The sequence below is a fragment of the Marmota flaviventris genome, chromosome 8 (assembly GCF_047511675.1).
Source record: "Marmota flaviventris isolate mMarFla1 chromosome 8, mMarFla1.hap1, whole genome shotgun sequence".
NCBI classification, from domain to species: domain Eukaryota; kingdom Metazoa; phylum Chordata; class Mammalia; order Rodentia; family Sciuridae; genus Marmota; species Marmota flaviventris.
In genome coordinates this window covers 89,754,537-89,780,733 of record NC_092505.1, presented here as the reverse complement: position 1 = coordinate 89,780,733, position 26,197 = coordinate 89,754,537, and the positions used below count along the sequence as shown (strand labels likewise).

At 36.5% G+C, this 26,197-nt stretch overlaps 1 protein-coding gene across 6 annotated transcripts in view; it reads right to left on the bottom strand.

Annotated features, from left to right (window-relative positions):
* The window catches only part of Tbl1xr1 (TBL1X/Y related 1), a 155,490-nt gene that overhangs the window by 112,970 nt on the left and 16,323 nt on the right, over nt 1–26,197 (bottom strand). The window contains exon 1 of one of the 6 annotated variants that reach the window (XM_071615462.1): nt 7,780–7,798. The exons of the other annotated variants lie outside the window; for them this stretch is intronic. The gene's annotated coding sequence lies outside the window, so the exon portion shown is untranslated. Of the gene's footprint in view, nt 1–7,779; nt 7,799–26,197 lie in introns of those variants that run through there. 6 annotated transcript variants of the gene reach the window in all.

Genomic DNA, 26,197 nt, shown 5'->3' with positions numbered 1-26,197 from the left:
AACCTAATCCTGTATTTACCTAGGAGGAATGACTCAAATGTCGCCGATTCAATGTCCACAGCAACTTTATAGAGTACAATTACTAGAAATAATGAAATTTGACTGTATTTATTTACAAGTCAAAAAAACAAGGACTATTATAGGCAAAAAAATAATAATAATTTATTTCAACTACTTTAACCTTAATTTTAAAATTTTAAAAGGCTAATGAAGTTTTGTATAATGCATGAAGGAATGATGGGGGATAAACTAAAAAACAGATACCAGCTAACCTTTACTAAACACTTATTTGGCAGATACTTCACGAGTAAGCATTTTTACTATTTCTTAATGTGAAAAGCACTTAACTTGGTACCCACAAATGTAGAATATCTTATGAAATTCTTACAACCAATCTGTGAAGTAGGTGTATGAGCAAATGTAAAAGTGCCACCTAATTAGTTAGGTCTGAATTCTATTAGGATAATTGACAATTATACAAGATGGATCTCTCATAGTTCATTCAGGCCATAACAAAATTATCAACTGTGGTCATCTGTAATGAAATGCACACTGAAACCAAAGTTTTGGGAACCAAATAAGAGACTGCAGTAGAAAAACATGAAGGCTATGATATAGATATACAAGGACAGTAGAATGGGATAATTACTTTTGGAGGGGGTGAGGTACTAGGTACTTCACCACTGCACAACTTCTCCTGTCTTTTCTACTTTTCATTTTGAGTCAGGGTTCTTTTAAGTTGCTGAGGTTGGCCTTGAACTTGTGAACCTTCTGCCTCAGCCTCTTAAGTTTCTGGGATTACAGGCATGCACCACCATGTCCAGCAAAATAATAATCCACTTGGCTAGAGTATAATTTTTATTATTTTTTCCACAATGCTAGGGATGGAAACCAAGGCCTCATGCATGCCAGGTAAATGCTTTACCACTGAGCTACATTTCCAGTCCAAGGACAATTACTATTAAGAGTGTTAATAAGTGCAAAGTCTAAACTCTTGATTCAAGACACCAAATAGAAATGTTTAGAGGGGAAAATGATTAGATTATGAGTGCTGTGACTTAATTGGTCTATCCTAGTTTGAATGGATTAAGTGAGAATAGGCAGATGGAGCATGGCTGAAGAAAGTAGGTCTCTGGGGGAATACCTTTGCGATTTACATTTTGCCCCTAGTATCTCTCCCAACTCCTCTGCTTCAAGGTCACCATGAAGAGAATAGTTTTCTTCAGCGTGCCCTTCAACAATGATGTTCTGCCTCATCTGGGGCCCAAAGCAATGTAGTCTGTCAACCATGGTCTGAGATCTCTGAGATTGAGCCACTAGTGCAATTTATTCTCCTAAGCCGTTTTTGTCAAGTATGCTGGTCATAGCAAAGCGAGGTTGACTATCAAAGTATTCTTTTTTTTTTTTTTTTGGTGGTGCTCAGGACTGAACCCAGGGCCTTGTACATGCGAGGCAAGCACTCTACCAACTGAGCTAGATCCCCAGCCCTCGAAATATTCTTAACATAAAAGAATCTTTCTCCATTCTCTAGAGTGCTGAGAGCCATAGCTAAGTAGGTACGACACATGGCAATTTCCTTGTCAGCCTACCCCATGTTGCTTAGAGGAAGGACTCTCCATTGTGGACCCAGGTCATTTGCAGTGACTTTGCATGAAAGGTGACCTTGCTCAAGGACCAGGGCGGATCCAGGTTTAAGGTGATTCCTGCTGGGAGCAGGGCGTATCCTGCTGCCTCAGGCGCCTTGAGTTCCCATTGAGTTATCGCGGGATTGAGAGAGTATTTGGGATGTAGAGTGCCGGTGGATTTTGCCCAGAACGTGTGTGTAGAGTGCGGGTGACAGTTCGGGAATAAAGAATTGCTGTTTGAATCTACAAGGCTGTGAGTGGCTCCTGATTTTGTGCCCAGCCAGACTGCGGCACTAGAGCAAGGATTAGAAGAAATTTTTCTGTAAAAGGTCAGGTAGTGATTTATTTTAAGGCCTACTAGGTAGATCTGACATAACCACTTAACCTGTGCCCTTATAAAATAAAAGCAGCTATAACCTAATACACAAATGAATGCAGCAGCTATGTTCCTGTATGACTTTATAAAATATGAAAATTTGAATTTCACTGGTTTTCACCCATCATATAATATATTATTTTATAAACCCTTTTTGGTTTTGCCAATGATTTAAAAATATAAAAAAATAAAAACAGGTGGTGGCCTACATTTGGCCTGCAGGCTGTAGTTTTCCAACCCTTGCTATAAAACAAAAGTTAAAAACCAAATAACACAGTCTGATTTTATAATACCAAGTGGTGCCAGGCAAGGTTAAATAAACAGGAACCTATTGTCATCAAAATAAGTTTGTCTGCAGGAACCCTGGATAGTCTCTAAAACCATAACATAATACCACATGATCTGTACCAAAGGTATGGAAAGTACAATTCATGGTTCAAATCTGACCCATTCCATTTTTATTTAAAAAAAAAATTATTGGAGCACAGGAACATTCATTTATGTATTCTGTCTAGCTGCTCCAACACAACAATAACAGCTCTATTTTTTTTTTGTTTTTTTGTTTTTTGTTTTTTTAACAGTAACTGTGTACATCTGGCCCCCAACAGAAAATGTTTGCTGACCCCTTTCTATACAAATAAACAACTGTGTCTGGCATATAGACAGGTTTGACAAAGGAGACATAAGTCACCAAACAGAAAAACACAGCCTCTCAAAGACCCTCCCGAGACCTAGAACCTCTGGAATGAAGGAAAGGCAAAGTATCCTTCAGACAAGGCTCTATGATTACCTCAAAAGTACTATAATTTTCCTCTTGGCAACCCACTCCTACTTCTTAGGGAACCATGCACCTGGAAAGTGAAATACCCAAACCTATCTGGGACTATAAAATCTAACTGTTAAACTAATTCCTGAAGACCTAGATAACACCACTATGGTGTTTGTCAGAATGGAGGACTACAATGCTCAAAGAATTTGAGGCTCTGGCCCAAGTCCATTTATTAGTGTACCAATCCATCTATCTTACAGCTCATGGATATTTTCCCAGGTAATGAATGCAAAGCTTAGTCTCACCAACAGATAAAATACCTCCTGATACCATGAGAGGTGCAGTAGTATGATAGTATTTTATCAGGAAAGGTGAGATGGAGACTCTTGGAGCTCCCCCCACCCCCCCCCACCCCCCCGCCAAAAAGAAGAATCCCTGGGAGAATTATCAAAGAATTCAGGGGCTGGGGATGTGGCTCAAGCAGTAGCACACTCGCCTGGCATGTGTGTGGCCCAGGTTCAATCCTCAGCACCACATACAAACAAAAGATGTTGTGTCCACCAAGAACTAAAAAATAAACATTAAAAATTCTCTCTCTCTCTCACTCTCTCTTTAAAAAAAAAAAAAAAGAATTCAAAGCTACAAAGATTGCAATCCCTATTAGATATTTACTTAACAAAACTGCTGATGCAGAACACAAATATTCTTAAATAACAACAGTATTTTAATGATTTTAACAATGATTATAAACATAACCAGTACCCAAATTTGATCTATTTAGTACAGTACCTACAAGCAACTATGGTTCTGACAAATTGATTCTCTCTACAAACAGAATCCCAGAAGCAATTGCTTTTCATTTGGCTTTTACAGTAAGTAGTATCTATTCACTATATTTCAGGTTAAATCAACTTTCTAGCTTAATTTATTTCACCACACCAGTGGACATCACACTGGTTCACTACACTGATAGTATCTGGCCAAAAGGGCTTTGTGAGGGGGAAACAGCAGTACACTCGATGACTTAATAAGACATGCATGCCAGAAAATAGAAAACAGGTACCAGGAAATAAGGTCCTGCCACCAGTAATGCCGTTCTAGGGATCAGTGAACTGTGGTATGTCAGAATATACTCTCCAAAAGATAAGGCAGTATACCTTAAACCTCCTACAACTATGAAAGAAACAAAAAAGCTTTCTGGGCATCTTGGGATACTGAAAACACACACAGACTTGACCTGTGTGTACTACTCACTGTGTGTTCTATTCACTGAGTGATCTGAAAACCCACAGTTTTAAGCATGGCCTAGAGGAAAATTCTCACCCCAATCCATGCTACAATACAACTAGCTCTATCACTTGACCATGATGAGCCTATGACTTCAGGGATAATAAAAGTATAAAAGATCAGTGCCATGAGCACTGGCAAACATCTCAAAAGTAGCACAATCTAGACCACTAAAAAGGGCGGTCACATCGTCTTTGCCAAACCAAAATATTCTTTTGAAAACAGTTCTTATAATTTTTATACTTGTTCTGATAAAGAATGAGGACCTAACCACAGGTAGTTATAAAACATGGGATGTTTATTACAATTATCTGAACTACTACATTAAAGCTGACACAAGATAGAAATGCACATTACCATGTGGTGGTGGTACAAGAAAGATAGTGTTCAGGCTAGTTGTGAAACAGACACACACAGACTTAATCTGTGTGTTCAAATTTCCAGTGTCTACTCCTGACACACTGCTATTTCTTCATAAAACAAGGCTTATAACTACATAGGGGATTCTCTATGATTAGCTGAGAAAGAAAAAACATGAGCATGGATTACAGATCACTCTGCACAATATGCTGGTACAATATAGAAATTGATTCTATCAATCATCTGGGGTAGCTCTTTTCTTACAGAAAAGCTTAAAAAAAAGTCATCCATCCCACTGAGCGAGCAGTGCATTTCACTGTCCACACTGTAAGGAAGGGAAAAGAGAGTGAGTGAGGTACATACTGCTTCTTACATGGAGACTTAATCACGAGGCTAGATTTCCAGCTTATATCCTCAAAAGAAACAGAATGAATTTGAGAGATAAGTAGGGGCTAGGGACATAGCTCAGTCGTAGAACACTTGCCTAACATATGCAAGGTCGTAGTTCAATCCCCAACACAGCAGAAAAAGAATAATAGAGATGTATATGGACCTGTTAGAATTGACTAAGTATAAAAATACTTTTGTCCCACATGAAAGCTCACCAGAAAGTCCTAACTGTGGCAACTTCCACCATCATGCTGAATCTCATAAAGATAATCCATCCCTTGCAAGGCAATTTGTATGCTCCCTAACGAGTGACCTCAGTGCCTTATGAATGCCCTCGCAAGAAGCTATAATGGCCCAAGAGGAACTCAACAAGTTGTATCAACTTGTACTTCTCACCAAGATTGATTTAGCTATGCTGCTACTGTCATCCTACTCTGGGTTACAATCTGGTAATAATTCAAAAATCTTAGTATTTTGCAGCAGTGGTTTCTAAACATTTTAGTATTACTGGGGATTGAACCAAGGAGTGTTCTACCACTGAGTGGTGTTCTTCTACCAAGCTCCTTTTATATGTGTGTCTGTGTATATGTGCTTTGTTTTTTGAGACAGGGTCTCAATGAATTGCCCAGGCAGGCCTTGAAACTTGCAAGTCTTCTTTCTCAGTCTCCCAAGTATCTGATACTACAGATGTACACCACCATGCCCAGCTTAATCATCTCTTTAATCTCATAAAAACTGAGGACCCAAAACTTTTTTATTTAGAGCTATATGTAGTATATTAGAAATTAAAATGAAGAATCTTTAAAATGTATATTTTATGCATTCATTTTTTAAATAACCAATTACATGTTAACACAAATAAAATTTCTATTTTAAAAGATTTTGCAGAAAAAAATATATTAAGAAGAGTGATTTACATTTTTGCAAATCTCCTTAAGTATTGCTCTAATATAAGACTATAGATATTTCATATCTACTTCTGGATCTGATCGGCTACAGTGTGTTATTTTGGGTGAAAAATGAAGAAAATCCAACCTCACACAGAGTAATTGAAGAAAGGAAAGTTTTTTATAGACTTTTCAGATATAGATACTATTAATCTTTTGACACTACAGCAAAACTCAAGTGGTAGTTTCTTAAAGGTTCACTGTGATGTGAAATCTTAAACCCTATCAAAGAACTTTTCATAGAGTCACATGAAAAGCTTGTAGTCTACCAATATGGGTTGTTTATCCATATGATTTTGTAATGCCATTCACCATTTAGAAAATATGGATCAACTGAAGTAAGCAGGTGTGTGTGTCCGTTTTTTATCACTGTGACCCACACCAAACAAGAACAACTTTAGAGGAAAATAATTTTATTTAAGGCTCAGTTTCATAGATTTCAGTCCATGGATGGTCAGCTTCATTGCTGGGGGGCCCAAACTGAGGCAAACCATCATGTTGGAAGGGTTGGTAAGAGTGCTGCTCCATTCATGTCAACCAGAAAAGAGAAAAGGAAGGGGTCACAGGGAAGATGCACCCTTCCAGGGCACACACCCCCGTAATCCACTTGCTCCAGCCATGCCCCATCTACCTGCAGATAGCACCCAGTCAGCCGGCCTGATTAGATTAAATCTCTCTCAGTCCAATCATTTTATCTCTGAGCATTCCTGCCTTAACACAGGAGTTCTGGGCAGACACCCATATCCAAACCATAATACCAAGCCTACCATATGTTAGTGTTTCATTGTAGAGCAGCAAATTGTTAAAGTTCACTATCTACACCAAATTAATCAGAAAAAGCCTAAGTACTGGCTCAGTGTTGCTGATAATTTTCAAAAGTATTAATTTTCATTCGAAAGCTCAGATTTTATGTCAAAAGATACTGTCAGCTGTTTTCCCTAAAGTAAAGGGTCACTTAACTCATTTGAGAAAATGTCCATCAAATGCACATGTCAGAATAACCATATTGAATCACTACTTCAAGTGAAAATGAAGAGGCTAGTTCAGCATATAACTCATTCACACAAGTGCTATTCTCTGTGACAACCATCATATAACTGCATTCAGAAGTTTTGTACACAATCCCTGTTTCATTATGAAGATTTGTAAAAAGATGCATGCTAAGATCAAGATTTTTTTAAAAAACCTTTATTACTTCATCAAACACATTCTTAAGTAAAAATTATCAGGAAAATATGTGGTGATGGTAAAGTTACTACACTGATTTTTTTTCCTAAGACGCCAACAATTTTCAAAAGAGTCACTTTTGAACCATAGTGCAACTGTCAACACTGTGAAAAAGGCACTTAGTAAAATAGTGGTTCTCGAAGTGCTGCTAGTTTTGAACCCAAGACCCTTTCAGGGTTAAATTATTTTTAATAATACTAAGACAAAAGTATACTTGTCATTTTTGTTATGTAAGCTTTAGATTTGCTACAGGAATTTTTTTCATTCTGGAACCTAGTAAAACAGCCTGTTTTACTTGTGGCAAGAGAAAAAAATAAATCACTTCTTGCAATGGCTCCTAATGTTTCCATTTAGACAGGATATATGCTACTTCTATTCATCAAGCACTGGCCAAAACAGGTCCCATAATCAAATCTGATGCCAACAGAAACAAAAAAAAAAAAAAAAAAAGTTCCCTTTTCATAGAACAGATAGTAAAACCTGAAGGGAGAACTTAGTAAAAGAGGAGAAACAAATTTTTTTAAAAATACAATCTTCTTATCAAGCAAATAACTGAGTTCTGAGTGTTCCTCACCTTTACATCAAACAGAAGCACATTTCACAAAGAACAAGCACCCACCTGGTAGCAAAATTACAATAATTGGTATCTTCTCATCTTCAAGAAATTTTTCTCCATAAAATAAACAATTTGCTTTTGTAATATATCTTATTCTGGGCACAGGGTAACAAAGCCATTATTTACAATTTTATTTTTTTTAAATAGAGAATGTGTTTTAGGTTCTAGATAAACTCACATACCAACTTAGAACACAAGCTTTACATAAATTCAGGGTTGTTAGCCAAGAGCTCATTATAGCCGATATCTAAAAAAAAAAAAAAGAGAGAGAAGATACATTCATACACACATGTACACAATATAAACAATGCTAACCATTTCCCAGTGGCTGAAATGCAGAATATCTAGCAATGAAACAGCAGTACCATCTGCATTCAGACTGAGTATCTAGTACTACATGCTCAGTATCGGTGACTTTCTCAAACCTAGTTCTGCAGTTTAGTTTTGGAAATGTTTCCAAAAGCCTGAATTAAAGCCTGTATCCCCAAAACTTCCCAGTGACTGTGAAGTACCTTTATTAATTCCCTAGTCTGATTACAAAAGCTAGGGTGAGTTCTGCGTTCGTAATGAAGAACTATAATTTATAATACTTGCATTATTCTTCTTTTTCATAAAAGAAAACTGAGATTTAAAATGGTTGGGTAAAAATAATACAATGGTTGGGTAATTTACTGATACCAGACATTGTGGATTTCAAAGATTTATTTTGCTAATTTTATATTTACGAATTCTGCAATTATATACCTAAATAGCGTAGGGAAACAACTGAAACACTTTATCATCATTGCTTTTTTTTAAATATTGTTTAGTTGTCAATGGATCTTTATTTGTTTATATGTGGTGCTGAGAACCAAACCCAGTGCCTCACACATGCTAGGTAAGTGCTCTACCCCTAAACCACAACCCCTGCCCACTCATCATTGCTTTAAAATATGAATTGGCAAACTATGGCCCGCAGACCAGATTCAACCTACTTTTGTATGGCCTACAAGCTAAATAATTTCACATTTTTAAGTTTTGTGAGGGGGGGAAAATAATGTGAAACCATATTAACTTCAATTTCAGTGTCTACATAAATAAGAATGCACTGGAACACAGTCATTTCTACTCATTTAAATACTGTCTATGGCTGCTTACCACTACAGTTGACCTCAGTAGTTGCCTTAAATGTTTGCTTTCCGAAATTTTACAAAAACACTGTGCTAATCTCTGCTCTAAAATTCTTAAAAATGTGAGGAAACAATAATGTAAACAAATCTGAAAGTACATACATAGATATTTGCACTCTCCCAAGTTCTCTACTTTGAGAATATCGATCTGCTTCCATAACAAGGATAGACATCAAACTAGAAGTTAATGCCAAAAAGGGCTGTTTTCAGAACAATTAGGATGCTAGTAACCAAGAACCAAATGTACCCTTAATTATGCTTCTTCCCTAGAAACTGAAAAGGCCAAGGGTAACTGACACTTTTTCAAACTAACTGGCACTGAGTTTTTAAAGGGGGTACACAGGAGAACAGGATTCAAAAACACAGTAGAACAACAGTGTAGTATTAAAGGAGTTGATATTTTAGCAGAGAGAAGACTTATCAGTTCCTTAAAACTAAGTAAAATGAGCAAAACAGAAATTCAAAGGTAAATGATAGTGCGCCTGGAAGAACAACTCACATACCAAGAAGGGTACTTTCAATCCACATCAAAATTCAGAGATCAAAATTACCAGGTCACTAAAATTGAAAAATGACCAGTCCCAATCCTTTTCTACTCTTTCAATAACTGTCCAGCAAAAACAATAAAATCATGTCTCTTTGATCCAGGCACTATTTTTCACGGCCATGTAGTTGAGTATTTTAGAACTTTTCTTCCCACTTGTAGATAGTATTCCCAGCTTTATCTGTCTGCCTGCAAACCCCATAGTGGCTTTCCATGTGGAAAAATCAACACCTCTCTTCAGATGCCCTGCAACTAACAGAAAGGAATCATTTAAGGACAATTTTTGACATAATCCTGCTTAAGATAAGCTTCAAACCCAGTACAGGAAAGCATTAGCAAGCAACAATAATCACAAAGTTTATTTGTTTTGTTTTGTTTTGTTTTTTATCTTAGTTTCCTTTAAAATCAAGGCACAAATTACAACTTGTGATAATGTGAGACAACCTCACTATATTGGAATGTGAGTTGATATTCATAATTTAAAACTCATTTTTTCCTGGATATAAGATTGTATATATTTCAGGAAAAAAAGAAACAATTAAAAAAAAAACTCACAGGATCTCAGAATCAGAAGACATTTTTAAAGATGCTATTCAAATTCTTTTTATAGTATCATTTGTCCCAGGTGTCACAGTAAAATCAATGCTGGGAGAAGAGCCAAATCTATGACTCCCAAAGGCACACCTTTTTCATACTGAACCCTCTCTACTTATGAAATATTTTTTAAGCATGTTTCTCAGTATAGCTTAACTTTTCCAGTGTGTATGAGAGGCAATATTAAGAAACAGGTGCATATGATTCTATTAGTTGGTAAATGGTTTCCATAATAATGTAGCAAACAGGATGAGTGTGCAACCAGATATATACCCAGAACACCAGCAGTTTATTTCCCAGTCTCGGTTACTGTGAAATCTCAAAATTCTTTAGCACCCAAGGGTAAAAGAGTTTTTCTATTAGAGACTGCAGTCCTAAATACTGCTAAATATAATTTGTTCTAGGTTGGTTCAAAAAGACAAGAATGTGAGGGAATTCAGGAATATATTAAACATAATCACAGCAAATTAAGTTACTCATTTGGCCTGGTTGTGCTGAAACACTTCCTGCACAGATGGTCCCAGCTATTGCCCTTCCCTTTCAGCCCACAGGACCTGTCCTTAAGTTCCTATCTTCACCCTGCATCATACATTTTACTCTTCACTCCTAGGCCATGATCATCATTCTTGGTTTGCCCAGAGCCACATATTTGACTGATGTAAGCCATACTCTAGGCAGCTTCTACAGAAAACTGTTGTAACCTTATTTATTTTCCTCACCTACTTAAGTAATGCTGGACCAGGATTATACATTTCTTCTTTATTTTCTATATAGATTTCTCTATCATTCTAATAGTTTTCTTCAGAGTTTGCTATCCCATTCACTTTGCTCTTCATTAGCCCTAATTGAATTATAATTGCTTCAATCTCCCTCTGTTTCCCCCACCATATAGCTCTCCTAAAAACTTCTTTTAACTCTTCCCCATTCCCTCTCTCATTCCAATTCAGCTGAAGCTACCCCCATAGAACTACACAACTTGAAGGTTGGTTTATACCAAGACGTATATAAGTATTACCTTTTACAGCCCCAAGAAAGCAGCAAACTGATCTGCACTGCACCCCATATTTTATTAATGACAAGCCAAGGTTTAATACAGTATTAACAGTGTTCTCCACCAAGAACTCTTATTTAGAATTACCAATCCTCGTTTCAAAAATAATTTAGCGAAGTATGTAAGGAATAAAACAATATTAAATTAAAACTAATGCATAACACAAATAAGAATAGAATAGGACATAAGTACCATACTATACACTACAAATTCCTATGTACAAATATGAACAAGGAAAAGGGCCACTACTCTGGCAGAGAAGTCATTCACCCTTATAGTATGATCCTAAAATACCGTATTATATAGAGACTGAAAATCCTATTGCTATGAAGTTGCTTCTAGGAGACAGTTCATAAATAATAACTAGAGCCAGGTGCAGTGGTGCATGCCTGTAATCCCAGCAACACAGGACGCTGAGACAGGAGTATTCCAAGTTGAAGGCCAGCCTAGATAACTTGTAGAGACCTGACTCAAAATAATAAATTTAAAAGCACTGGGGATGTAGCTCAGTGGTATAATGCCCCAGGCCTCAGTCCCCAGTACAAAAGAAAAAAGGAAAAAAGAAAGATAGTGGAGGAGAGAGTGAAAGAAAGAGGAAAGGAACAGAAAAAACAGCAGTAATCAAGAAGAGCTAAGAAGCTGACAGGCCTGTAGATGAATTCAGTTAGGAAATTATCTGTGATGCTTCATGCATCTTGGCTGAGCACTGCCACCTTAAAGAAAACTGAACAGCCACTAACAATCCTAAAGATATAAATCCAAAAAATTAACCTAACTTCTCTAATGTAATACTAAATAAATAATCTTTTACAAATAATTGAATATATCAAAGAACAGAACATCCATCTTATAAGCCACATTTAAATTACTAAGGCCTCTCAAAGGACATATTATCTTCCCGCCTCCAAAACTAAAGCTATAAAAATGCAATATGGCTGGGCACCATGGCGTACACCTGCAATCCCATGGGCTTGAGAGGCTGAGGCAGGAGGATCTTGAGTTAAAAGCCAGCCTCAGCAACTTAGCAAGGTCCTAAGAAACTCAGAGAGACCGTGTCTCTAAATAAAATACAAAGCGGGTGGGGATGGGGGAGACTGGGAATGTGGCTCAGTGGTTAAGCACCCCTAGATGGTTCAATCCACAGTACCTTAAAGAAAAAAAAAGTGCAATATGCTCTTATCATTAGAATTCAAAAAGCTTTAACAGAAAGATATCCTGCTAAGGTTTTAGCTCTACAACTCTAAAATGTGAAAAGAATAATTTAATTTCTGTAGTGAAGATGTTTTTTACTTATGTGGCACTTCATTGAATGGTCAAAAAGGAGACATCAGTTTCCATCATGGGTTTAAAATGCTAAGCCTGATTCTTGCTACTGAGGAAAAAAAGTTAAAAAGTCACTTCTAAAACTGAATAAACTAACTTCTTGAAATTATATTAATTCTCTAATGCTAAAATCTTACCACAAAACAGTAATAATCACGTATAACACAATTTGGAGTATACATTTTATAAAATAACGACCCTCTTTTAAGAGAGAGCATGTATTATCAGAATTGAATGATTAAAAAAGAAATACCATAAGTCAATGTATATGCAATTTATACACAAAAAAATGAAAAGTCTGATCAAAATAACTACTTGAAAACACAAAAGAAAAAATTCTCACATTTTCAGTATTGTGAGTTCTTTTATCCATTCTCTCCTCTTTCTTAACATATGCCATTTATGGCATCCCTTTCAAGCACTAAAAATACATTATTCCTTAACAGTCTAGTGGAAAAGGGACAGGGGAGTCACCCAAGTAAATAATTATAATCAGGGTCAGTATTGAGGAGAACCACCTCCTATGAGATCAAGAAAGTCCCCTTCTAAGCAAGAAACGTACTGCTGCCACCTGGTGCACAGGGCTTGACAAAGACTGAGGATGACCATTTGTGTGTTTAGGACAACCGCCCCCACAACCCCTTTAGTTTCCAGACACAAGCTATGCATCTTTATAAGAACTCGCTTGTTTTGTTAAACTGAGCTTGTTTATTTAAATTGCTTAAAAGCCTAACAAATAGCTCAAATTCATTGATACCACCATGTTAATGTATCTATTCTCCATAGTTGAACTGAAAAATATTTATTAGTGCTTAAAGCTATATTTGTATGAGTACACAGCATTATCTGAGAAAGGGGGGGGGGGGGGGGAATGGGAAGGGAGGGAATAAGACTGCATTTTTTTTTTTTTGAGGTGCTTAGACAAGACACATGAAAATTAGAGAGCTACTGGAAGCCCCCCACCACCATCCCCACTGCTCATGGGATCTGATAAGCAGAATTATCCAATATGTAGAGAGAAAGAAGAACCAAATACCATCCAGAACAGTCTTCACTAAGTCCTTAGTTCCTAGTTCCAATTTCCAATACCAGAATACATCCCTGCACCAAGTTTTCATGAGATGCTTTCCATTAAATTTTCCTTTTTCATTCAGCTCTATTATTGCTTTTTATGTCAGAGTCCTAAATCACAAAACATGTTTAAACACTTAAAACACACTCTAAAAACATAAACAAATAAAATGTATTAAATACTAAACAAGCAAAGCCAGGTAACAATCTTTGATATATAAATAGATACAAACACAGCTAGTTTTAAGTTTCTGTTTTGTTTTGGAAAATTTAATTTGTGCTTAACACCATAATTTTCTTTGATATGATTTTCTGTTCATCTGCTGTGTTTATATATTATCTTAATAACCCTTTGGTCAGTTCTTCCCATCTTCACTTTTTATATGGTTGTTTGGCTAGTCTATGTGCCCTAAGTTTTCTTTTCCCCAAAACCCTGACTAAAGAAAGTATATGTTTACAAGCAGCTGGTAAACAGATTATTTCCCACAGCTATCTCACATTTTTACTTACACTGTAAGTTAATGAGATTAATTCCATGTCTTAATTAATAAAATGCAAGTAAAGAATTCTGAAATCATCAGTAAGCATGTAAAACCCTACATAAAATGAAATTATTGTAAAACGACCATTAATACCAGAGAAAATTCCCCCAAGCAGCACTGGCAAGTCCATGAATATTTAGAAGGCAATATACAGTTTGCACTTATGAAACTTAAATATATAAACACACAAACACCATTACTGAACAGGACAATCAGATTTATTTATTGAGCTGGGAAAATAAAAGTTCAAACAGATAAATCTTGGGGGGGGGATGCATTACTTTGATTTCACACTGTACTTATTTACAAGAAAAGAAAAGACTAAAATCAAGATTCATCTTACATGTTGGTCAACTACTATTATGTTGTATTTGTAAGCATGCAAACAGAATCAACTTTTACAGAAAGACAGTCAATCAACAACTTGGAAAAAAATCTAAAACCTAAGTAGGCCAATCTTTAAACTCATTTATAGCAAAAAGTTAAAAGGAAGGAATTTGGGAGCTAGAGAATCAGACATGTTTTCCAAGAGTCCTAAAACTAAATTTTTTTAAAAAAAAGGTTAGCTCTACAATTGCAAAGGCAGCTTAAGGGCACACCACTAGTGGCTTTTAGCTCTCCATATCCATTTAAGAAACACTCCCTACCAGCACTCTTCATGGCACTCAGCAAAGTAGAGAAACATCATGAGTCAAAAAGAGGAAAATATTTAGCCAATTTATTTCATTTAAACTTTTTTCCCCTCATATATGCAGAGAGTAGTATGTAACAAGACATTAAATCTAAAAGTACAAAGTTTACATACAAGAAAATGTCAGTTTAATTAACAGCATTTTTCCTACTTTATGAGGATACGCCAAATAACAAGATGTCTTATATTTGATGGCACATTAGATTCATTAAAATATGATAATCTCAAAATGGAAAAGAGGGCTTTCAATTTTATATCAAGACACTCAAAAGCAATTTAGGAAGAATGACAATTGTAACCAAATTTTTATTTAAATCTTAAAATTGTAACTTGTCAGTAAAAAGTAAAAAGACATACCTCAAACAAGTTAAGAAGCATGTGTACGAATACACACACACACACACACACACTTTTCAAACTCCTATCACAATAGGCAAATTTCTCTATAAACTACAAAAAAAAAACCTGCAATTATTCGAAGCTTTGTCATCCCATTAAGAATCATGTACCCATTAAAAAAAAAAAAAAAAAAAAACACACACACACACACACACAGGTCTTCAACACTGTAACCAAGACAATTCAAATTATAAACACAATGAGGCATCACTAGTTTCACCTAAATAACTGAAAGGGAGACCAACACATATTAAAGATATAGAGCAATTAGAGCTCAAACATTGATGGCTGAAATGTACAATGATACAACCACTCTGAGGAACTGTGAGCTACTAAAATTAAACATACATATACTATACCCTATTACCCATCAATTCCACCTCTAACAGACAAAAAAGATGTAAGTACTTCAGAATGTTCACAGCAGTTTTATTTTAAATAGCCCAAAGTTGAAAACCAAAATGTCGCCAGATGTAGTGGTGCACACCTATAATCCCAGCTACTTGGGAGGCTGACGCAGGAGAATGACAAGTTCTAGGTCAGTTTGGGAAATCTAGCAAGATTCTGTCTCAAAAATCATACTTTAAAAAAGAAGGAAAGAGTAGCCAAGAATGTAGCTCAGTGAGAGAACACTTGCCTACCAAGCACAAGACCCTGAGACCAATTCCCAATACTGAAGGGAAAAAAAAAGAAAAATGTCTGTCCATTAACATAAATAGTAGTATTATTATGTTCATGTATATATGGGGGGGAGGGAGGGGGGAGGGAGGGAGAGAGAGAGATGAAAAACTACTGCTTGATACAACATAAATAAGGCACTGTAGTCCCAGCTCTTTGGAAGACTGAGGCAGAAGAATCACTTGAACCCGTGACAGTCTGGGGAATGTTTAAAAAAAAAAAAAAAAAAACACAGATGATGTATAGCTAACAGTGGATACCTCTGGTGAGAAAGATGCTGACTGGAAGGAAGGACAAGGGAGTCTTCATGGAAGATTCTGTATCTTAATCTTGTTAGTAGTTACAAGGGTTTAATATACATTTTTAAAAATTGCTAAATCATAGACACAACTAAAGAACTGCTGAGCTACAAAGAAGAGAAACTGAAGGAACAAAGATTCTGAAGGAACTTTCTGGGTGATAAAAATGTTTTAAGGGCTGGGGTTGTGGATCAGTGATAGAGTACTCACCTAGCACGTGTGAGGCTCTGGGTTCAATCCTCATAAAAATAAATAAATAAAATGAAGGTTTAAAAAATGTTGACTGGGGTGAGTTTCATGGTCAGATGAAACTGTCAAAATTCATCCAAATTTTACACTTACACAATATTTGTCCATTTTATTTTAGTAAATTATACCTCAACTAAAAGAAAGTTTACTGAGTCGTACATTTTGAATGCATGTATTTTACCTTATATGATGCTCTCCACCATATTATAATGCTTTAAGAAAGCCCTTGATAGCTGCCAAGCAGATGCAACATGCTCTTAGACTTCCTGGCCCCTAGAATCATGAGCCAAATAAACATCTATTCTTTATAGTTATCCAATCTCAGGTATTTCATAGCAATAACAAAAAACAGAGTAATACCTAAAGAAATTAAATACTTTGATATAAATGTAAGATCTATAATAGGAAAACATCAAAATTTGATGAAAGAATTCAAAGAACTAAATAAATGGAGAGATGCCATGTCCATAAATAGAACAATCAATATTGTCAGCCTGATCCACAGATTCAATGCAATCTCAATCAAAATCCCAGCAAGTTATTTTGTGGATATCTTGTATGTAAAAGATGCAGAATAGTCAACACAACACTAAAGGAGAGAAAAACAAAATTGGAGAAACTATACTATTTCACCTAAGACTTACAAAGCTACAGTAATCAAGGCAGTGCAATATACATGAAAGGTTAGACAATATCAATGGAACAGAATAGAAAGCACAGAATTATACCCACATAAATACAGCTCAATTGACCTTCAACAACAGAGCAAAGACATTCTTTTCAAATAGGGTGCTGGAACTGGAGCAACTAACTGTACATCTACAGCATAGAAATTTATAATCTACACAGACCTCATTGTATTCACAAAAATTAAGTCAAAATGGATTGCAGACCTAAATGTAAAACACAAAACTCTAAAACTTCTAGAACCTAGGGGGAAAAACCTAGATGACCTTGGGTATAAGCGTAACAAAAAAGACACAATTCATGAAAAAAGTGATAAGCTAGACTTCATTAAAATTAAAAATTTCTTGGGCTGGGGTTGTGGCTCAGCGGTAGAGCATTTGCCTAGCACATGCGAGGCCCTGGGTTCTATCCTTGCACCACATAAAAATAAATAAATAAATAAATGTATTGTGTACAACTACAACTAAAAATAAATGTTTTTTTTAAAGAGAATCTTCTCTGCAAAAGACAATACAGAAAATAAGCTACAAAATTATGAGAAAATACTTGCAAAACACATCTGATAAAGGACTGTTATCCAGTGCTAGAGATCAAACCCAGGACCTTCACACATACAAAGAACTCTTAAAACTCACCAGAAAGAAAACAAGTAACTCAAAAAGTGGGTCAAGGATCTTAACCAACACCTAAACAAAGAAGATACACAGATAGCAAATAAGCACGTGAAAAGATGTTCCACATCAAATATTATCATGTATAGCAAATTAAGGCAACAATGAGCTATCACTACACATAACCTATTAGAATTGTCAAAGTCTAGAAGACTAAAAATTTCAAATGCTGGAGAGATGTTATGCAATGGAATTCACATTCTCGGCTGTTTAAAAATGCAAAATATTTGGAAGACAATTTGGTAGTTTCCTCTAAAACTACATATCCTCACCACACCTTCCAGCAATGTTTCTTTGTATCTACACAAACGAACTGAAAACTTATACAAAAACCTACGCACAGGTGTCTATAGCATCTTTATTCATAATTATCAAAACTCAGAACTAATCGGGATCATTGGTAGGTCAATGGATAAAGAGGTTCAGTCAGACAAGAGAGTATTATTCTGTGCCAAAAAAGAAATGAGGTATCAAGACAAGAAGGAAATTTAAATGTATATTACTACGTAAAAGAAGCTGATCTGAAAAGGCTTCATACTGTATACTTCCAACTATAGGGAACTTTGAAAAAGGCAAACTATGTAGACAGGAAAAAGTCAGTGATAATCAAGGAATGCAAGTTGGAAGAAAGAGAAATAGGCAAAGCACAGAGGATGTTTAGAGCAGTGAAAATACTCTCCATGGGACTGAGATTGTGGCTCAGTGGTACAGCACTTGCATGGCATGTGTGAGGCCCTGGGTTCGATCCTCAGCACCACATATAAATTAACAAAGTGAAAACTCCATTGGCAACTTAAAAATATTTTAAAAAGAACACAAGTTTCTGTCACAGGTAACTTAAAAATAAATTATGAGTCAGGCATGGTGGCTCCCACCTATAATCCCAGCTACTTGGAAGCCTCAGGATCTCAAGTACAAGTTTAGTCTCAGCAACTCAGCAAAGACCCTCAGGAACTTAACAAGACACAATCTCAAAATAAAAAATAAAAAGGATTAGGGATATAGCTCAGCAGAACAGCACCACTGGGCTCAATCCCCCAAGTCCCCAAAAAAAGTTACGAATTCCTTTTTTCAAAATTATATTTACAAGTGTTCACCAGGCTGCACAAAATTCTAAGAAATATACTTCAAGTGAAAAGAAACCTAAATAAACTTTAAAAATACAAACCATTTTCTAAATTCTCCAAATATAACACACTTCTCTTTATACAAAGTTGTACACACTCAATTACAATACCAAAATATACTACTTAAAATATCATGTATAGAAAATAAAAACCAACTGTCCTTGAATTATATTTACCTATTAAACCTAAAGTCTCCATTATTTGATTTACAACTAAAGTATTCATTTCAGTAAAATCTTTAGATACTTTACTATTATTTTATCCAGTAGAAATATATACGTGGGGGAGGGGACAAGCAATTGTTAGCCTACCCTCTCTGCCTTTGCCATACCAATCCAATTATCCTCCATCCACATGGCCAATCATGTTAAATTTAACATTAGCTTTTTCACTGTCTCCTAACCTACTGCAAAATTAACCCTTTTTATTTTAGGATTCTTGAATCCCTAAAACTTGCTTGCAAGTTTACATACACACACATTTTATATGTCCTTTTAACAAAATGAAAACCCCATTCCAGTTTTTAAAGCAATGACAGTGACTACATTTTATTATTTTCTTAAATTGTTCATTAATCAATAATGAAAAAATTGACATTTATCACTCCAATACACTGCTCATTAGAGACCAAATTCCACGGGTAACCATTTTTTAAAGACTTTAAAATCTAGAAAGCACACCTTATGTAATCATTAGTCTAAAGAAGAAATAACTATACCACACTGCAGTCACAAACACACAACTAAAATGATCAAATTTTGAAATAATTTGTGCTTTTTAAAAATACTACATTATATGTTCAGATTCAGAGTTACAAAAACAACATTTCAGTCATTATACAAGGGTTCCTGGAGACAACATTAAAGCAGGAAAAGGCATGGTCATGACAGATATCATCCATAAAAAAAACTATCCAAAATAATTCTGTCACATTAAAACACTTTGGAAACTACACTGTCATAGTTTGAATATGAGGTGTCCCCTAAACGCTCCTGTGTTAATGCTGGGATAGTCAAAGGTGAAATGACTGGATTGTGAGTACCATAACCCAATTAGTCCATTCTAGTTTGAATGGACTAGGTGGTAACTGTAGGCAGGTGGGACAAGGCTGAATGAGATTAACTGGGGGTATACTCTAGAAGGGTGCATCTTCTCTACGGACTCTTCCCTTCTCTCTGCTCCCTGACTACCAAGAGCAGAGCAGCTTCTCTCTGCTACTCACCATGAGAACCAGAGCAATGGAGTCAGTCAACTATGGATTCTGAAACCGTGAGACAAAATAAACTCTTCCTCCTCTTATTTGTTCTTGTCAGGTATTTTTGGTCAGAGTGACAAAAAGCTGACCAATACACATGCATTATGTGTAAACTAGTCAAAGCCACTTTAAATCACTATTATAACTCTAATTCAAGAGAGAAATCACAAAGACTTCCAGTAACAGAGGAACAGCACAAATTTTCCATGAGTAATATAAAGAACAAATCACACATATGTCCCTGGGTTTCCAAAAACTAATTCCCACCCATTCTTCACTGGTCAAAAAAGTTAGAGGTTTGGGGCTGGGGTTGCAGCTCAAAGGTGGGAGCACGTGCGAGGCCCTGGGTTCGATCCTCAGTACCACATAGTACCACATAAAAACAAATAAAATGAAGGTATTGTGTCCAACTACAACTAAAAAATAAATATTTAAAAAAAAAAGTTTGGGCTGGGGGTGTGGCTCAAGCGGTAGCATGCTCGCCTGGCATGCGTGCGGCCCGGGTTCAATCCTCAGCACCACGTACAAAGATGTTGTGTCTGCCGAGAACTAAAAAATAAATATTAAAAAAATTATCTCTCTCTCTTAAAAAAAAAAAAAAAAAGTTAGAGGTTCTAAAGGATTTAAAGTAGACCAAGACCAAGCTGCATAGGCATAGTCAACATACATAACAGGAGATAAAGAGATCCACGACAACCATTTCTTAAATCCCTCCACCTAATTCATTTCTGTCCAATACTTTTATCATACACAGCCCAGTGGCTCTAAAAGTTCTGTCCTCAAACTACTGTTATTTGGAGCTTACTGGAACTGTGAATTCAAAGACCCTTTCCCAGGCCTACTGAACAGAAATGAGGGGAAGAGGGATGAGCAATCTGTGTTTTAGCAAACCTTCCAGGTGATTCTGATCCACACTCAAGTTTGAGAAACACTGTCACAGTTCTTAGTTAATACTTTCACTTCTCACCTTTATCAAGGCAACAGATTCTTAAATCCCAATGCATCCTTTAAGGTGCTGCCAGGATGCTAAGATTACATTACCATGACACTCTAATTCCTTCAACAGGTCCCTCAACTTTCCAAAGCCCTAGGTTACCCATCAGACTGGACCCAGGGTTTCACACTGCCAAGACACACTCTACCATGTTGAGAGCCACAGCCCAAGGGGCCCCAGCAAACTTTCAGACTGCCAGCTGATGATTGGCTCACAGCGGTCCCAGCAACTTCTAGCTGATTGGCTCCTCTGCGGTGATGCTCACTGAGCTGTTTCCCCGCCCTTTCAGACTGCCAGCTGATGATTGGCTCACAGCGGCCCGCAACTTCTAGCTGATTGGCTCCTCTGCGGTTATGCTCATTGGGCTGTTTCCCTGCCCTTTCAGACCAAGGAGCTGCTCATTGGGGGACTTTTTTGGCTCTGCCCACGCGACCCAGCCAATCTGCCTCAAGAGCAGGAGGAGTGGGGGAGGTTGAGAGGCTTGTGGGAAGCCGGTGGTGGCAGTTGGGCTCTGAGGGTTTTTCCTGAGGAGCTGTTTTGTTTGGCGTGTGTGGTTCTAAAAATAAAGTTCGTTTCTTTGTCAAGTGGCTCCTGAATTGTGCCCAGCCAGACTGAGGCACTACCACTGAGCTAAATTTCCAATCAGTGGATTCACTTGTAATGAACAGAGTATAGAAAATGAAAAACAGTTGTTTCACAGTAATAAAACCTGACACACATGACCTTATCCATCTGAAGAAGGTCAATACCACTGTGATAAGACATACCCATATGTACCCTACTCCCTTGATACAAGGCAATGAGGTAAACATATTGACTCTGTGGCATTCTTCCCAAGTACTCATAAGTTCATTCCAACATTAAAATTATCAGAAAACCCAACACTGTTTTCAAAACTGTCAAGATCATGGATAATAAGGCAGACAGAAATTGTCACAGATAAGAAAAAAAACTTTAAGAAAACAATTTAATGCAACATGGGGTCCTTGATTGGGTCCCAGAACAAAGAAAAGATGTTATTGGGGGAAAACTGATGAAATCCAACTAGAGCCTACATTTCACTATTGTATCGATGTAGCTTAGGTCGTGTGTGTGTATGTGTGTGTGTGTGTACACCCCATTCCAGTTGTTAAAGCAATGATAGTGATTACATTTTATTTTATACACGCGCGCACACACACGCACACACACACACACCATGGTTATAGAGAACCACAGAGAGGTTGGGTAAAAGGTACATGGAAACTTTAGACTATCTTTAAAACTCTTCTTAAGCCTTAAATTATTTCACAATACAAAGTTTATTTCATTTGTTTTGTTTTGTCTTGTTTTGTCACCAGGGATTGCACCCAGGGGTGCTTAACCACTGAACCACATCCCCAGACCCCTTTATTTTCCTTTTCTTTTGAAACAGGGTCTCTCTCTGGGTTGCTCAGGAGAGATTTGAACTTGTGATCCTCCTGCCACAGCCTCCTGAGCCACTGGGATAATAGATATGTGCTAACATTCCTAGCCACAATAACAAGTTTATAAAAGCAATATACATGTTATGGTTTGAATGTGAGGTGTCCCCAGAAAGCTCACATGTGACATAATGCAAGAAAGTTTTGAGAAGAAATGACTGGGTTAGAGCCTTAGCCTAATCAGTGAGTAACTGAAGTGGTAAGGGTGTGGCTAGAGGAAGTGGGGTGTGGCTTTGGCTATATATTTGTATCTGGAGAGTGCAGTATATCTATCTACCTATCTATCTCTATCTCTATCTCTCTCTCTCTGCTTTCCAATCACCATGATGTGAGCTGCTTCCCTTTGCCACACTCTCCTGCCATGATGTTCAGCCTCACCTGGAGCCCTAAGGAATGGGACTGGCTTTCTATGGACTAAGACCTCTAAAACCATGAGCCTCCCAAATAAACTTTTCCTCCTTACAGTTGTTCTAGGCAAATTCTTTAAATCACAACAGCAAAAAAGCTGACTAAAACAGTATATAGTAACAATCAATATATAATATATAACTCACACTAATGTTGCCAGATTCTAATTACTTTCGTATTAATGTAAAATCTTTAGGAATTTTAAAAATATGAGAATCATGATGGAAATGAGATTCCTCATTCTCAAGCAATTTCCCATTCCTTGCCCTCCTATTTTAGCATTTATCTATTAGCTATACAAATAACAAGTGAACTCCCCATGCCCGTAAATTCTCAATCTTGATCACCCCCACCCATTCCTCAGAAAAACAAATCAGAGAAGAAAACCTTAGCTCTAAAATTTCCAATTGTTTTACATAATTGAGAAACATTGATCATTATACCATACTATACCATGTGGTGTCATTCACACCTATTAACACTACCAGCTTAACTCTCCCCCCACCCCCAACTCCCATTCAGAGCTAAAGACCCTTCCCTCCCAAATCCTTATCCTCCATGCACTACATCCAGGGCTAAAATATAATCCTGATGTTCTGCTTAAAACCCTTCTCTAGTTCTCATCAAAGAATGTCCAAACTCTTCAGTGCAACAACGTTCTTGCTTACCTTTCTTATTCCTTTCTCATTGCTTTTCAATTTACAAACCACATGCTAGACATAAACCAAACTGTTGGCCAGAAAAGACCACACTGTTAGATACCTTCATGCCTTGATACCCTCTCCTCCTATCATACAACCTATACATCTAATTTTTTTGCAAATTATTTTATCATATGAAAATTCTCAATTAGTTGTCAACATGTCAGCTCTTGAAATTTTAGTATTAGTAAAGTTATAGATGTGAACAGTATCTTCTCATGTGGCGCTATTTCTTCTAATTCTCTACAATGAAATGGGATATAACTTATGCATGTGAAACTCATGAAAGAAAAATTAATGAATAAAATTTTCATATTCAGGTATCTAAAATATATTCTCTGAGACTAATATTAATTGAAAATGAGTCTGAGAAATGCCAACTATTTCAGCCAGGTGTGGTGGTGCACACCTGTTCTCCCAGCAGCCAGGGAGTGTGAGGCAGGAGGATCACAAGTTCAAGGTCAGGCTCAGCAACTTAAGAGCGGACCTTAGCAACTTAGTGAGACCCTGTCTTAAAAAATAAAAAGGACTGAAGATATAGTTCAGTAGCAAAGCACCTCTATGTTCAACCCCCAATACTCGCTCCCCACTCAAAAAAAGGCAGGGGGACTGTTTAGGCATATATCAGTATTGTATACTTTCCCTACAATCTGGCTCAACACAATTTTTAAACTGTGCATGTAATCCTAAGATCATAGAACTTTAGATCCAGAGGACACCTAGGAAACCCAGTATAATGTCATAAAAATGAAGGAAATGAAGTCTAAAAGAATTTAATAATCTCTTAGGTCACAGAAAGTTTCCTCTATGTAGCAACTCATTTTCTTATTTTGGTAAGCTAATTAAGCATTTTTAAAACTTAATTTTGTTACACACTAAAATTATTTAAGTGTCTCATTAGGATAAAGACAGTTATCTTCCTGGGAGGTTAAAATATCCCCTAAACTTGTATAATGAACCTGTTGACAATTACCTAGTGCCTTTAAATATCTGCTTCCATTATTATTAAATTAGCAATGTTAATACTAAAAAGAATACCAAAATAAATTGCATCAATTTTTTATTTTACATTTCATTTTAACAAGACAATTCATCTGAAGACCCTTGTTAGCTACAATCAAAGTACATAATACTACAATTACTGCCAGGCATAGTGGCACATACTGGTAATCCTAGCTACTCAGGAGGCTGAAACAGGAAGATTATCAACTTCAAGGTCAGCTGGGCAACCAAGGGAGGTAGAGTTAGGGATGTCACTTAGTGGTGAAGCACTTGCCTAGCACATACAAGACCCTGAGTTCAATCCCCAGTACCTCCCACAAAATTACAATTAGTATCACATGAGTATCCTCAATTTTTAATTTTAAAAATGAATTCTTTATTTGAAAAGGCTCAGAGTTAAAGATCAAGGAATATGTCACTTCTGGATAAAACAGAACTTTAAGTGCCACTGTATCATGAACTAAAGGCCCAATCTTCCCAACTAAAAATGAATACAAAGGTCAGTTAGGGAAAAAGGGGTCTCCCTAGACACTCTCTTATTTACTTAACTTTCACAACCACTGTTCTTGGCCTCCTCTGAGAACTTGGGAGAAATCAGTTTTAATGTGGCCATGTGGGCACCTTCCAAAACCAAATTGATCACAGTCTTTCAAGTTTCCAAATTTAAAAAAAAAAAAAAACAGTTGTCTCTACAAGAGAGGAAAGAGAAAATAAAAATTCAGGCACTGTCAATTTATATTTCTACTGTGTAAAGAAAGCCAATCTACTATGAAAGTACAAAACCAACTCAAAAAAAAAAAAAAAAACTATAGGGCTGGGTTGGGGTTATGGCTCAGTGGTAGAGTGCTTGCCTAGCATGTGTGAGGCACTGGGTTCCATTCTCAACACCATATAAATAAAGGTTCATCAACAATTTAAAAATTAAAAAAAAAAAACTACAGGGCTGTTGACAGAGACTTTTGGTAGCATTAAATTGGATCTGATTTGGATTGACAGAAAGCCCAGCTGACTTGATGTTCTTCCTATATATAAATAAATGTTCAATCCACTTTTGGATTCCACATTCCAATGAACCACACCTCTCTTGGATGAAACCAAAAATAGGAATTGGGTTACTACAGTACAACTAAGAATTCTGACTCAAATGCCAACTTGAGGAGATAAGCATGATTAATGAAGACAATATTGTATGTAAATGTAAAGGAAATTTCTTAAATACAAATGATGGTACCTAGCCCTCAAGTTACTTGAATGATGAAGTATGTATCTTTAATTGAAACGAAATATTAATTTCTTTTTTTTTAAAGAGAGAGAGAGAGAGAGAGAGAGAGTGAATTTTAATATTTATTTTTAGTTTTCTGTGGACACAACATCTTAATTTGTATGTGGTGCCGAGGATCGAACCCGAGCCGCACACATGCCAGGCAAGCGCGCTACCGCTTGAGCCACATCCCCAGCCCGAAATATTAATTTCTTAAAACCTAGCATTTATGGGGTCTGGGGTTGTAGCTCAGCGGTAGAGCGCTTGCATAGCATGTGCAAGGTGCTGGGCTCAATTCTCAGCACCACATAAAAATAAATAAAAATAAAGGTATTGTGTCCAACTACAACTAAAATAAATAAATAAAAATCTAGCATTTATGACTAGCACAAATGACATTTTAAGATCAGATCATTAATTA